This window comes from Eptatretus burgeri, chromosome 10 (assembly GCF_056783735.1).
Source record: "Eptatretus burgeri isolate ZD-2024b chromosome 10, Ebu_testis_v1, whole genome shotgun sequence".
Classification (NCBI taxonomy): Eukaryota; Metazoa; Chordata; class Myxini; order Myxiniformes; family Myxinidae; genus Eptatretus; species Eptatretus burgeri.
The window spans coordinates 44,323,805-44,337,027 of NC_140970.1; the positions used below are offsets into that span (position 1 = coordinate 44,323,805).

Genomic DNA, 13,223 nt, shown 5'->3' on the forward strand with positions numbered 1-13,223 from the left:
TGATCTAATGCCTCATCTTCATACCTACGAATTGCTGGACATATTGCAATACTTACAAACGCCGAAAGACGCCAGTGTTCGTGGACTTATTTCATTTCCACACATGTGATAAGCTTTATAATCTCTTCTCTTGAGACAAATTTCAAAATTTAAATTGGGGAATTTACCTTAGCAGCAGTTCCAAGGACTAAAAAAGTGTTCATTTGTCCAATTCACACATTGTTTGACACTCAGAGTGGTGTTTAATATGACTGAGCGGTGTTCACTTATCGCTTGCCAAGCCTGCCGTTCATTATCAATGGATGGATGGAGGGAAGGGAAGGTATGGGTGGATGGATAGACCAAACAGATATTTGAAAGCCATGGGGAGACAGTAGATGGTGGTGTGAATGACTTTTTTGTCACAATAGTGGGGCAACTTAGGTAAATATAGCATAACAATTGTGCATTTTGTGAGGAAGCACCAAATTTGGCACATGAGTAGCCTATCATATTATAAACATATTTGGATATTGGGCCATCTCAAATTTTTGATGGCAGTGGAAAATGGCTGCCACAGCCATCAGCAGCTGAATTTGAGATGGCCCAATATCCAAATCTATTCAGAATATGATAGGCTACTCATGTGCCAAATTTGGTGCTTCCTCTCAAAATGCACAATTGTTATGCTAAGTTGCCCCACTACAGCTGTTGTCCTTTTTGAAAATAAAATTACAAATTGACATTCAAGACAATGTTCGGTGAAAATGTAAATAAAGTACATATATACACATGTGTTCCGTTGTCTTAGTTAAATCTGGCAAAAAGTTAAATAAAAAAAATGTAACCTTCACCTTGGAGTGGTCATGCTGAGCTCGGGAGAGTTGATTATTATTAGGGGAGAGTTGTTTCCAAAACCTAAGCTCATTGCAGATGCTGCAGGAAATGTAATGGCAGATGAAAGAACAGCAGGTGGGAACTCATTCATCAATCATTCCTTACACCTCGTGTTTACTCTGTGACATTGGAGTATCATGAACAATTGTGGAATTTGCTGTGAATCCACTTTCCATCCATCCCTCGATCCACCCATTCATTCCCCCCCCCCCATCACTTTGTTTGTCCTCGCCTCCCCCAACCCTCCTTTCCCTCTCTCCTCTCTTCCAACTTTCATGAAGTGATACATAATGGTAGTTGTGCTGGTTTGGAGATGGTTGTGTTGTGCTGTGGTGCTCTTGTTGTGTTTTGAGCCCGGAGTGTCGGGGAGTATGCGGATTGGACAGATGGGCACTATTTTTGCGGTTGGAACTGCTGCTGGGTTCGATTCTGCAGTTTGAATTTTGGGATTCGGTTCGGGTTGAGAGATTCTGTGGCTTCTCACATTTAGGTTGCAAAACATGTGCTAAAATTAAATAAAGGCATGAAACACTGGCATCTCCGAGCGTTTATATACATTGCAGCTCGGGTGCAATGGGCTCTCAGGTCTCTTGGCCTGAGCCGGGGATTGGGGTTGAGACAACAGGGTTGGGCTTGGCGGCGGATCCGGCTGCTGGAAGGACGTTCGATTGTCTGGTTTGCCCATTCTTTGGCACTCCGGGCATCTCTGGGTGATGTGTGACCCCCTCGGCGAGATCCAGTTTCAGAACAGGAAAACAAGGTGCAGCCGCAGTTTGAGTCACATACCTCAAGGGAAGCCCATGTTATAATGTCTTTGAAAATGGAACGTGCTGTTTGAAAGTGACAGGTGATTTTGCTATCCTGTTTGAGCGTGCTATTATAACATACCCCATTTTGTTCATTCCAGCACTAATTTGGGCAGACAGGACCATCCCCCCACTTACCTTTAAGCCCCCCTCCCAAATGAAAGTTAAACCGACCCCCCCCTTTCCCTTCAAGTCCCACTAATAAACGCAGATCCAGAACACCCCCTTTCCCTCCCCACCCCTCCCACCTCACTCTCTCCCACCCCATTCTCCCTCTGTCCCCCTTCCCTCCTGTAGTATTACCACCAGGGAGGCGACAGAACGGGGGGGGGGGAGGGGGTGCCGTGTATTTGCTCGTATATATACAGTGACTTTAGAAAGTTCACCCCACATTCAAAATTTTTACCTTTTGTTGCCTTACAGCCTGGAATTAAATTGCATCAACTCAAACTTTTTCCACCTATATTTACACATCGTAGCCCACAACTTCCAAGTGAAAAACAAATTCTGCAAATTTCCAAAAATTAATTAAAACACAAAATTAGTATATCTCGGTTGCTGCACCATGAATCCCCTGCATTGAGATGGATCTCAGTCTCGGCACCATGAACCCTGCATTGAGATGGATCTCACGCTCGGCACCATGAATCCTGTATTGAGATGGATCTCAGTCTCGGCACCATGAACCCTGCATTGAGATGGATCTCAGTCTTGGCACAATGAACCCTGAATTGAGATGGATCTCAGTCTTGGCACCATGAACCCTGCATTGAGATGGATCTCAGTCTCGGCACCATGAACCCTGCATTGAGATGGATCTCAGTCTTAGCACCATGAACCCTGAATTGAGATGGATCTCAGTCTTGGCACCATGAACCCTGAATTGAGATGGATCTCAGTCTCGGCACAATGAATCCTGTATTGAGATGGATCTCAGTCTCGGCACTATGAACCCTGCATTGAGATGGATCTCAGTCTCGGCACTATGAACCCTGCATTGAGATGGATCTCAGTCTCGGCACCATGAACCCTGAATTGAGATGGATCTCAGTCTCGGCACTATGAACCCTGCATTGAGATGGATCTCAGTCTCGGCACTATGAACCCTGCATTGAGATGGATCTCAGTCTCGGCACAATGAATCCTGTATTGAGATGGATCTCAGTCTCAGCACCATGAATCCTGCATTGAGATGGATCTCAGTCTCGGCACAATGAATCCTGCATTGAGATGGATCTCAGGCTCGGCACCATGAACCCTGCATTGACATGGATCTCGGTTTCGGCACCATGAATCCTGCATTGAGATGGATCTCAGTCTCGGCACCATGAACCCTGTATTGAGATGGATCTCAGTCTCGGCACTATGAACCCTGCATTGAGATGGATCTCAGTCTCGGCACAATGAATCCTGTATTGAGATGGATCTCAGTCTCAGCACCATGAATCCTGCATTGAGATGGATCTCAGTCTCGGCACAATGAATCCTGCATTGAGATGGATCTCAGGCTCGGCACCATGAACCCTGCATTGACATGGATCTCGGTTTCGGCACCATGAACCCTGTATTGAGATGGATCTCAGTCTCGGCACCATGAATCCTGCATTGAGATGGATCTCAGTCTCGGCACCATGAATCCTGCATTGAGATGGATCTCAGTCTCGGCACCATGAATCCTGCATTGAGATGGATCTCAGTCTCGGCACCATGAACCCGGCATTGAGATGGATCTCAGGCTCGGCACCATGAACCCTGCATTGACATGGATCTCGGTTTCGGCACCATGAATCCTGCATTGAGATGGATCTCAGTCTCGGCACCATGAACCCTGTATTGAGATGGATCTCAGTCTAGGCACCATGAATCCTGCATTGAGATGGATCTCAGTCTCGGCACCATGAATCCTGCATTGAGATGGATCTCAGTCTCGGCACCATGAATCCTGCATTGAGATGGATCTCAGTCTCGGCACCATGAATCCTGCATTGAGATGGATCTCAGTCTCGGCACCATGAACCCTGTATTGAGATGGATCTCAGTCTCGGCACCATGAATCCTGCATTGAGATGGATCTCAGTCTCGGCACCATGAACCCGGCATTGAGATGGATCTCAGTCTCGGCACCATGAACCCGGCATTGAGATGGATCTCAGTCTTGGCACCATGAACCCAGCATTGAGATGGATCTCAGTCTCGGCACCATGAACCCGGCATTGAGATGGATCTCAGTCTCGGCATCTTGAGCCCTGCATTGAGATGGATCTCAGTCTCGGCACCATGAACCCTGCATTGAGATGGATGTCAGTCTTGGCAGCATGAACCCTGCATTGAGATGGATGTCAGTCTCGGCACCATGAATCCTGCATTGAGATGGATCTCAGTCTCGGCACCATGAATCCTGCATTGAGATGGATCTCAGTCTCGGCACCATGAATCCTGCATTGAGATGGATCTCAGTCTCGGCACCATGAACCCAGCATTGAGATGGATCTCAGGCTCGGCACCATGAACCCTGCATTGACATGGATCTCGGTTTCGGCACCATGAATCCTGCATTGAGATGGATCTCAGTCTCGGCACCATGAACCCTGTATTGAGATGGATCTCAGTCTCGGCATCTTGAGCCCTGCATTGAGATGGATCTCAGTCTCGGCACCATGAACCCTGCATTGAGATGGATCTCAGTCTCGGCACCATGAACCCTGTATTGAGATGGATCTCAGTCTCGGCACCATGAATCCTGCATTGAGATGGATCTCAGTCTCGGCACAATGAACCCTGAATTGAGATGGATCTCAGTCTCGGCACCATGAACCCGGCATTGAGATGGATCTCAGTCTCAGAACCATGAATCCTGCATTGAGATGGATCTCAGTCTCGGCACAATGAACCCTGAATTGAGATGGATCTCAGTCTCGGCAACATGAACCCGGCATTGAGATGGATCTCAGTCTCGGCATCTTAAGCCCTGCATTGAGATGGATCTCAGTCTCGGCACCATGAACCCGGCATTGAGATGGATCTCAGTCTCGGCACCATGAACCCGGCATTGAGATGGATCTCAGTCTCGGCAGCATGAACCCGGCATTGAGATGGATCTCAGTCTCGGCATCTTGAGCCCTGTATGGAGATTGGTTTTCTCTTTATGCATCATGTGTATGTGTAGGTTCTCACCATATGTATGTGCACATATTGAAATGGATCTCAGTGATTTGAAACTGAAACGTCATATATCGCCCATTACGGGGATGTGAGACAATTGGAGTGTGTGTGAGTGTGTGTGTGTGTGTGTGTGTGTGTGTGTGTGTGTGTGTGTGTGTGTGTGTGTGTGTGTGTGTGTGTGTGTGTGTGTGTGTGTGTGTGTGTGTATCCACATGTCTATATTTTTGCTTTTAAAATGTTTTTCAGCTCGTGGTCCTTCGATCCACCTCGGTGCACGGTATGCCAAACATCTTGAATAAAATGCCAAAAATAAAATACTAAATCTTTGAAACCACTGATCGGAAAAAAATTGAAACTTAGCACATCTCATTGTTCTCTCAATGGGGAATAAAGGATTGTGAGGATGATGTCATTGGTGAAGTGGGAGACCAGCCATAAATGTTTTAATCAAAATCCTTGTTTACCATTGAGAATCAGTGTTTTTGTCCAGGCTGTAACATTTTTACCAATTGAGCCTTTGTCATCAAATCTTAAACATCCTTTATTATGAGATTGTGGAGAACACAATGAATAAAATGTACAATTTGTGTTTTTGTTTTTTTTAAACTCGTTTTCGTCAAGTTTAGTATGCGTGGAAAGCGGACGTGGATTGACTTTGCATTTTGAGATGCTTTCTAATTCCAATTGAAACCTATGTCCTGTTTCTGCTTCCACTACCTTTTCAACAAGATTATTCCCTGCATTATCTGCTCCTTGAGTGAAAGACCAATGCCTTATTGATGTCCTAGCTCTCCTCTTCTTCACTCTCAGGCTGTGGCCTATAGTTCTGTCTGTGCATTCTGTTGTGAAAGTCTTCAGCATTTATTTTGTCAATACCTTTCATTATCTAAACATTTCCATCAAATCTCCTCCTTTCCAATGTAAAAAGTCCTATCTCCTTCAGCCGCTCCTCATTATAGCTCAGTCGAGCTCGGCCCGGAATCAATCATCATCCTATTGCTAAACCCTCTCTTTGGTAGTTATCTCCTTGCCAGTTGTCTAGTTGTGGCAGTTGTCGTGACAAAATTTGTACTTTGTGGAACATAAATATGAAAACAGAATTTGTAGAAAGCTTGACTTTAATAAATTGTCCCTTCTGGAACCCCCTTCCTGGCACACAACAATTTTTGTTCAATCTAAATGAAAAGTTCATGACAATCTCATTAACTATTCCAAAATCATAAACATAAGTAACCCAGATCAAAACCGAACTGGTTCAATGGATCAAAAAACTCCCAGCTCAACCATCTGGCTTTTCCAATTGCCATAGGAAGAAACGTTCTGTGATCAAAAAGACTATTTCTCACTGATTTTTCACACTTTTCATTGAAATCTTGCAATCCTCTGCGCAATGACAAGCCGGTGATATTTCTTCGCCGACTTTCCATCCCTGGTAATAATACCAATTTTAAAGAGGTATTTGTCATAATTAACAAACTTTCAAATATTCAGGGCAAAGCTGACTCCCCAGGCTAAAATTGCCATTTCTGTGCACGTATAATTAGAGCCGAGACAATTGGTGATGGGAGAGGCATGGTGTAGTTCTGACATATTTAGGTTAGCAACAACGAAGCAGGCTTGTTCATGTATGTTCCTGTCGTTCTTTCGTTTAAGCACAACTGAAAATAATGTGATAGTGTTTTGTCCCTGAAGATGGTACGGATCTGGTCCAGGAGGTAAGATGGGGAATAGATGAGAATATTTATTTCATAGTGCATGTTAGAATAAGTGCAATGTAATTCCTGTGAGAGATAGTGTTGAATGAGCATGTGTGTAGAGAACACTCATCTTCCCAACCCCAGTGTCTGTGCCTAAGCCCTGCCTCCCCCCAACTCCCATCCTCAATACAATCTTGAACCTTTCCTCTGATGTACATATGTCCCTGTGTGTACTTTTCCATTCTGAGCAGCTTGGAGCCATCAACGGCCCATAACGTGGCATAACTGGGTCAAACGTCACAGCGCACTGGGGACACGACTGTATAAGGACATCTGGCACGCTCAAGGCCAACGCGCTGTTCAGGTATGGAATTTCCCTGGCTTGCCCACCAATCAGTGAAGCCCATCAATCATCGCCTGAGAGGCCACGCCTGCTAATGGGCACGTACCATGGGTGGTCTGATACACTCGATGGGATGTGATAAAAAGGCTACACCATGTTGGTGTGTGGTTTGCATGGTTGTTCATGTGGTTGTTCTTACTTCTGGGTCCCTGCTGCTTCTCGGTGCTTCCCCAGCCTACTGTTCCTGTGCTTCATGGTTCATGGTGTGCTTGCAATGTGGTTGGGTGGCATGTAAGTTGCCGCAGGGGCAGACCCAGACCGATCGGTTGTGCACCCAGGCTTAAGCACTCAAGCAAGCACTCCAACGGAACGGTTGTTAAGAAACGGATAGTTTAGCACGCGATTAGCTACACATTAAACATACACTTCCCAGAGACGCCTGTTCCAAGTCGAGACATGGTTGAGCCGGCCAAAAAACATGGCAGCTTCACACCCTAGCGAGGTTACCCAGGAAACACCTTAGGTCTAAGAGAGCGGGGTGACCGAGGTTCGCCTGATGAAGGATATAATTAAATAAGGCTGTTAATTATCTTCAAAAGGGGTGTTTTAATGAACCCAAACACCCAATTTTCACTCTTGCACTTTCTTGGAGTTTTCTTAGTATGCATGCAAAGTTTCACGCTGCTCGGTTTTATAGTTTTGGAGTTATGGAGGAGACACACACACACGTAGATTCATTTGATACAGTCTGTGACCTCAGCAGTGTGGGCACAGTCTTCTTCTTCTCCTCCCCCTTCCCCCCTCTCAATTTTGTTGAAATAAATCCTCTTGATTTTTATGAATGTATAAGTTGTTTAGTTTTATAAAAAATGTATAAGTTTTATGAACTCTTGTGCTCCATAGTGCGTAGTGAATTAGCAAATTAAACTGTTAGACCTGCATATTAGGTTTATGTTAAAGCGCTTTAAAAGAGGATCATTGAAGGGCTCACTCGGTCAATTTTGTCAGGCAGATTCACCACGGTCATGTGCCTGAGATGCCGATTTACGCCAAAATACGGGACTTTCAAAATGACGTAATCCGCCCCAGTATGCTCGGCACATATGCACAGAAACTCCAAGCAACGAGGTTCATCAGGGTGGCCGGATGTTTACCGTGTGTGTCGGGCAGACATCGAAGGACCTCAAGTATAGAGGAAAGTTGCATTTAGTGCATAGTGACAAAGATATGTGTAAATTTTTTTAAACTAAATTTCGAGCTAATTCTTAATAACCACAGTTATAAAGACACTACCAAAAAGTTTAATGTGTACTCGCATTTGTAGGATTGAATACTGTTTCTATTTCTGTCCTTTTCTGTCTTCATTCAGAAGTTTTTTTTTGTTCCCCAGGAAGTGAATGTGCATGTCTTTACATTGTTCTGAAATATTAATGCAGATCTGGAGCTCTGCTTTCACAATGTCCACTTCCAGTGCGTTCCTCTCGTTTCTCCAAACAGAGGACATCATACTAAAATATGCAATTTGGTGTCTGTCTGTCTGCCTTTCTTTTTGACCACAATATATTTGGTCATTACTTATCCAATCTTAATCAAACTTGACAGGAGGACTAAGGGTCACATGAAGGATCTTTGGCGGCATTCGCAGGACCAATACAAACGCGGTATTGATTAAAAGACAAATATATTAACCAATGAAGATCAACAATCAAAAGTTAAATTGTGGGTCGAAAGGTTCGGTGGCTCAAGAGGAAATTAGAGAACATAAACGTATCTGATTTCGTATGAATGGAGGACAGAGGACAGAGTAACAGTAAACCGGACTGTCCTCTATAAAACCGGACCAATGGCCACCCTGCACATAAGGATTATAACATAAAATGGCTCATAAATGAAGTCGAAAATACTTGGAAACGTACCTTCAAGAAAGGGCCGTGGCTCTGTACAACAAAAGATTTGGAGAACTGATCAACTCACCCAAAAAGTTGACATCTTGCGGCCCATAGTGCAAAAACTCCCGACTATGTGGGCCCAAGAAAAATCTGTAGATGGAGGGTTCTATACTTCTACCCGACCTCCCCGATGATCGCTGCCAGTGAGTGGACTTTGAACCTTGCGGGATTATGGCTTTATGAGCATGACACTGATGTTATCCATATGTCATGGCCTTTTCAGTCACCATCTCTGAACACAATCGAACATTTATGGGATATTCTGGAACGACGCCTGAGACAAGAGTTTTCCACCTTCATCAAACAGGTGTGAGTTGATTCACTTTCTCATGGAAGAATGCTGCCTCATCCCTCCTGCAGAATTCCAGATGTTGCGGGACTCTATACCACAGCACATACAGGCCGTACTGGCTTCACGGGGTGGCCCAACGCCATATTAAGTGACTTTACATTGGTGTTTCCATTTTTTTTGTCCACTACCTGTACATCTGGGTAAGTTTAAAATGATGGCATTTACTATTAATCATGTTTGCGAGGAGGGGTGGGGTACTAAATTTGGTAAAAGGAGTAAAAGAAGAAGTCATCTATTAGTTAGAGGATCAGCGTGCATGTGCGTATGCGTTATATCCACTGTTGCTGCTAGCTTGTATTCATAGGAAATGGTACGAACCCGACACCTCTCATCCATGGATATTTCTCATATTTCCTGTATTTCTGTGAGTCCAATTTGCTTTCAGGAACAGAACAATTATCGTTCACCATTTTGAAATTGTCACTCTTTCGTCTAAATTATGAAAATTCTGTTAAAAAGACTTTGAATTACACATTTAATGCTTGCAATGGCAGGTTAGAAGCGCCCGGCAAGCAGAACCGAGTCACTGAAAACACACAAACAGCGCTTGCGCAAAATTCCTCATTTAGCATTCATACGTCATTTTGAAAGGTGCGTATTAACTGCTGGACGCAGAAACTTTTTCGACCCCGCGTACACTGCTCTGACCCGCCGAGTGTGTACCATCGTTCTGTTCTGTTCTTGCGTATGACAGCTTTGGCTGACAGGTAGCTATCATTTCTTGGAGCGTGACTGTGCCACTGATGATGCACCCTCTCCCAGTACACTGGCACTCATTTCACTGACATTGGACGGATGACAGGCTGAGTCGACCCCACCTGGTATAAATTCAGCAGGCAACAGGGCTCGAACTAGGACCCGAGGATCCGAAGCCAGCCACACTAACTGCTATGCAATCATTACTGTTTCTTTCATTTAATCACAACTGAAAATGATCTGATTGTGTTTCTTCCTTAAAGATCCTGAAGTCACTGCAAAATGAAATGCTCATTTATCTAGTTCATTTGTATAGCAACTTCACATGGAGATATAATGATCGATATCTGATTGACGTCAACAAAAGTCAACAATCGGTTCACTTGAATATAAACTGATGGTGCGTTTCACGTACAAGTCATTACATGAGCTCATTCGCTCAATCAATGTGGCATTGCATGAAGAACCAGTCTTAATGATGAAGGCTGGTCACGAACTGCATTGGTGATTAGGTAGAACAATGGATGGAATCAGCAGAACGTTGATCCCATCGGCGGTCAGGTAGAACAGTTGATGGAATCAGCAGAACGTTGATTCCATCGGCGGTCAGGTAGAACAGTGGATGGAATCAGCAGAACATTGATTCCATCGGTGGTCAGGTAGAACAATGGATGGAATCAGCAGAACGTTGAATCCATCGGTGGTCAGGTAGAACAGTTGATAGAATCAGCAGAACATTGATTCCATCGGTGGTCAGGTAGAACAGTGGATGGAATCATCAGAACATTGATTCCATCGGTGGTCAGGTAGAACAATGGATGGAATCAGCAGAACATTGATTCCATCGGTGGTCAGGTAGAACAGTGGATGGAATCATCAGAACATTGATTCCATCGGTGGTCAGGTAGAACAGTGGATGGAATCAGCAGAACATTGATTCCATCGGTGGTCAAGTAGAACAGTGGATGGAATCATCAGAACATTGATTCCATCGGTGGTCAGGTGGAACAGTGGATGGAATCATCAGAACATTGATTCCATTGGTGGTCAGGTAGAACAATGGATGGAATCAGCAGAACATTGATTCCATCGGTGGTCAGGCAGAACAGTGGATGGAATCAGCAGAACGTTGATTCCATCGGTGGTCAGGTGGAACAGTGGATGGAATCATCAGAGCATTGATTCCATTGGTGGTTAGGTAGAACAGTGGATGGAATCATCAGAGCATTGATTCCATCGGTGGTCAGGTGGAACAGTGGATGGAATCATCAGAGCATTGATTCCATTGGTGGTTAGGTAGAACAGTGGATGGAATCATCAGAGCATTGATTCCATTGGTGGTCAGGTAGAACAGTGGATGGAATCATCAGAACATTGATTCCATCGGTGGTCAAGTAGAACAGTGGATGGAATCAGCAGAACATTGATTCCATCGGTGGTCAAGTAGAACAGTGGATGGAATCAGCAGAACATTGATTCCATCGGTGGTCAAGTAGAACAGTGGATGGAATCATCAGAACATTGATTCCATCGGTGGTCAGGTGGAACAGTGGATGGAATCAGCAGAACATTGATTCCATCGGTGGTCAGGTAGAACAATGGATGGAATCAGCAGAACGTTGATTCCATCGGTGGTCAGGTGGAACAGTGGATGGAATCATCAGAGCATTGATTCCATTGGTGGTCAGGTAGAACAATGGATGGAATCAGCAGAACGTTGATTCCATCGGTGGTCAGGTGGAACAGTGGATGGAATCAGCAGAACATTGATTCCATCGGTGGTCAGGTAGAACAATGGATGGAATCAGCAGAACGTTGATTTCATCGGTGGTCAGGTGGAACAGTGGATGGAATCAGCAGAACATTGATTCCATCGGTGGTCAGGTAGAACAATGGATGGAATCATCAGAACATTGATTCCATCGGTGGTCAGGTAGAACAGTGGATGGAATCATCAGAGCATTGATTCCATTGGTGGTCAGGTAGAACAGTGGATGGAATCATCAGAACATTGATTCCATCGGTGGTCAGGTAGAACAATGGATGGAATCAGCAGAACGTTGATTTCATCGGTGGTCAGGTGGAACAGTGGATGGAATCAGCAGAACATTGATTCCATCGGTGGTCAGGTAGAACAATGGATGGAATCATCAGAACATTGATTCCATCGGTGGTCAGGTAGAACAGTGGATGGAATCAGCAGAACATTGATTCCATCGGTGGTCAGGTAGAACAATGGATGGAATCATCAGAACATTGATTCCATCGGTGGTCAGGTTGAACAGTGGATGGAATCATCAGAGCATTGATTCCATTGGTGGTTAGGTAGAACAGTGGATGGAATCATCAGAGCATTGATTCCATTGGTGGTTAGGTAGAACAGTGGATGGAATCATCAGAGCATTGATTCCATTGGTGGTTAGGTAGAACAGTGGATGGCATCAACAGAACGTTGATTCCATCAGAAGTATACTATTTATTTGCTCCACCAAAGAGTTTTTAGCATGAGAGAAAATCCATCTGAGACGTTCATATTCCGAGTGGGGTCTTGATTACACCGCAACTGTAAAACCTCGAAAACCCTTGCCGGGAAACCCCGTATTGGAAAATCTCCCAATAAAATCAAAGCTAAAACATATTCACATATTATGAAATGAAAGGCAAAATGATGCTGTGACACTCAGCCCTCCTACTCCATTAATCAAACAGAAGGTACAAAGAAAATACATAATGGTGAAGAATAAGAGTTGTTGACTATCCATGTCATAGTCACAGCCAAGAGAAACGGTCAACAAGCAAAATGTACTTCGATAAATATAGTTCTGGAAAGTGTACATGAGTCTTACCAAAAGCGAGTCGGATAGGATGGTAAGGGTATTGTTGTAGTAGGTGTTGACCAGTTCATTAGTGGGAGGATCGGCTCCAGGGCTTCCTCAAGAAAAGCTGGCTTCAAGTGATGTATGGAGACCGTATCATGACCACCAATAATATCGAGTATGAAGGTCCTATCAGAGCATGATAGAACTTTGTAAGATCCATCACAAGGTTGCCGTAAAGGTTACTGGACAGCATTATGCTGTACGAATACGTAGTTTGTGCACGTAGAAAATTCCTGGGAACAAAAACCAAAGCGTGATGAAGGCATATGTGTTGGTGTCGCTCGGAGGCCTTGCATGGCCGTACAAGGTTGGCTGTCATCGTTGGTGGCGTCAGACAAAGTATCATCAGACACTGAGAAGAATTCTCCTGGGAGACGAAGCAGTGGACAGTACACTAGCTCTACAGTGGAGCTTCCAAGGTCATCTTTTGGAGTAGTTCGCGTATCAAGCAGGACCATAGGTA

General features: G+C 44.6%; 1 protein-coding gene across 13 annotated transcripts in view; it reads right to left on the reverse strand.

Moving 5' to 3' along the window:
* Positions 1-13,223, reverse strand: part of LOC147018441 (membrane-associated guanylate kinase, WW and PDZ domain-containing protein 1-like) — a 324,904-nt gene that overhangs the window by 61,119 nt on the left and 250,562 nt on the right. The window lies entirely within an intron of this gene.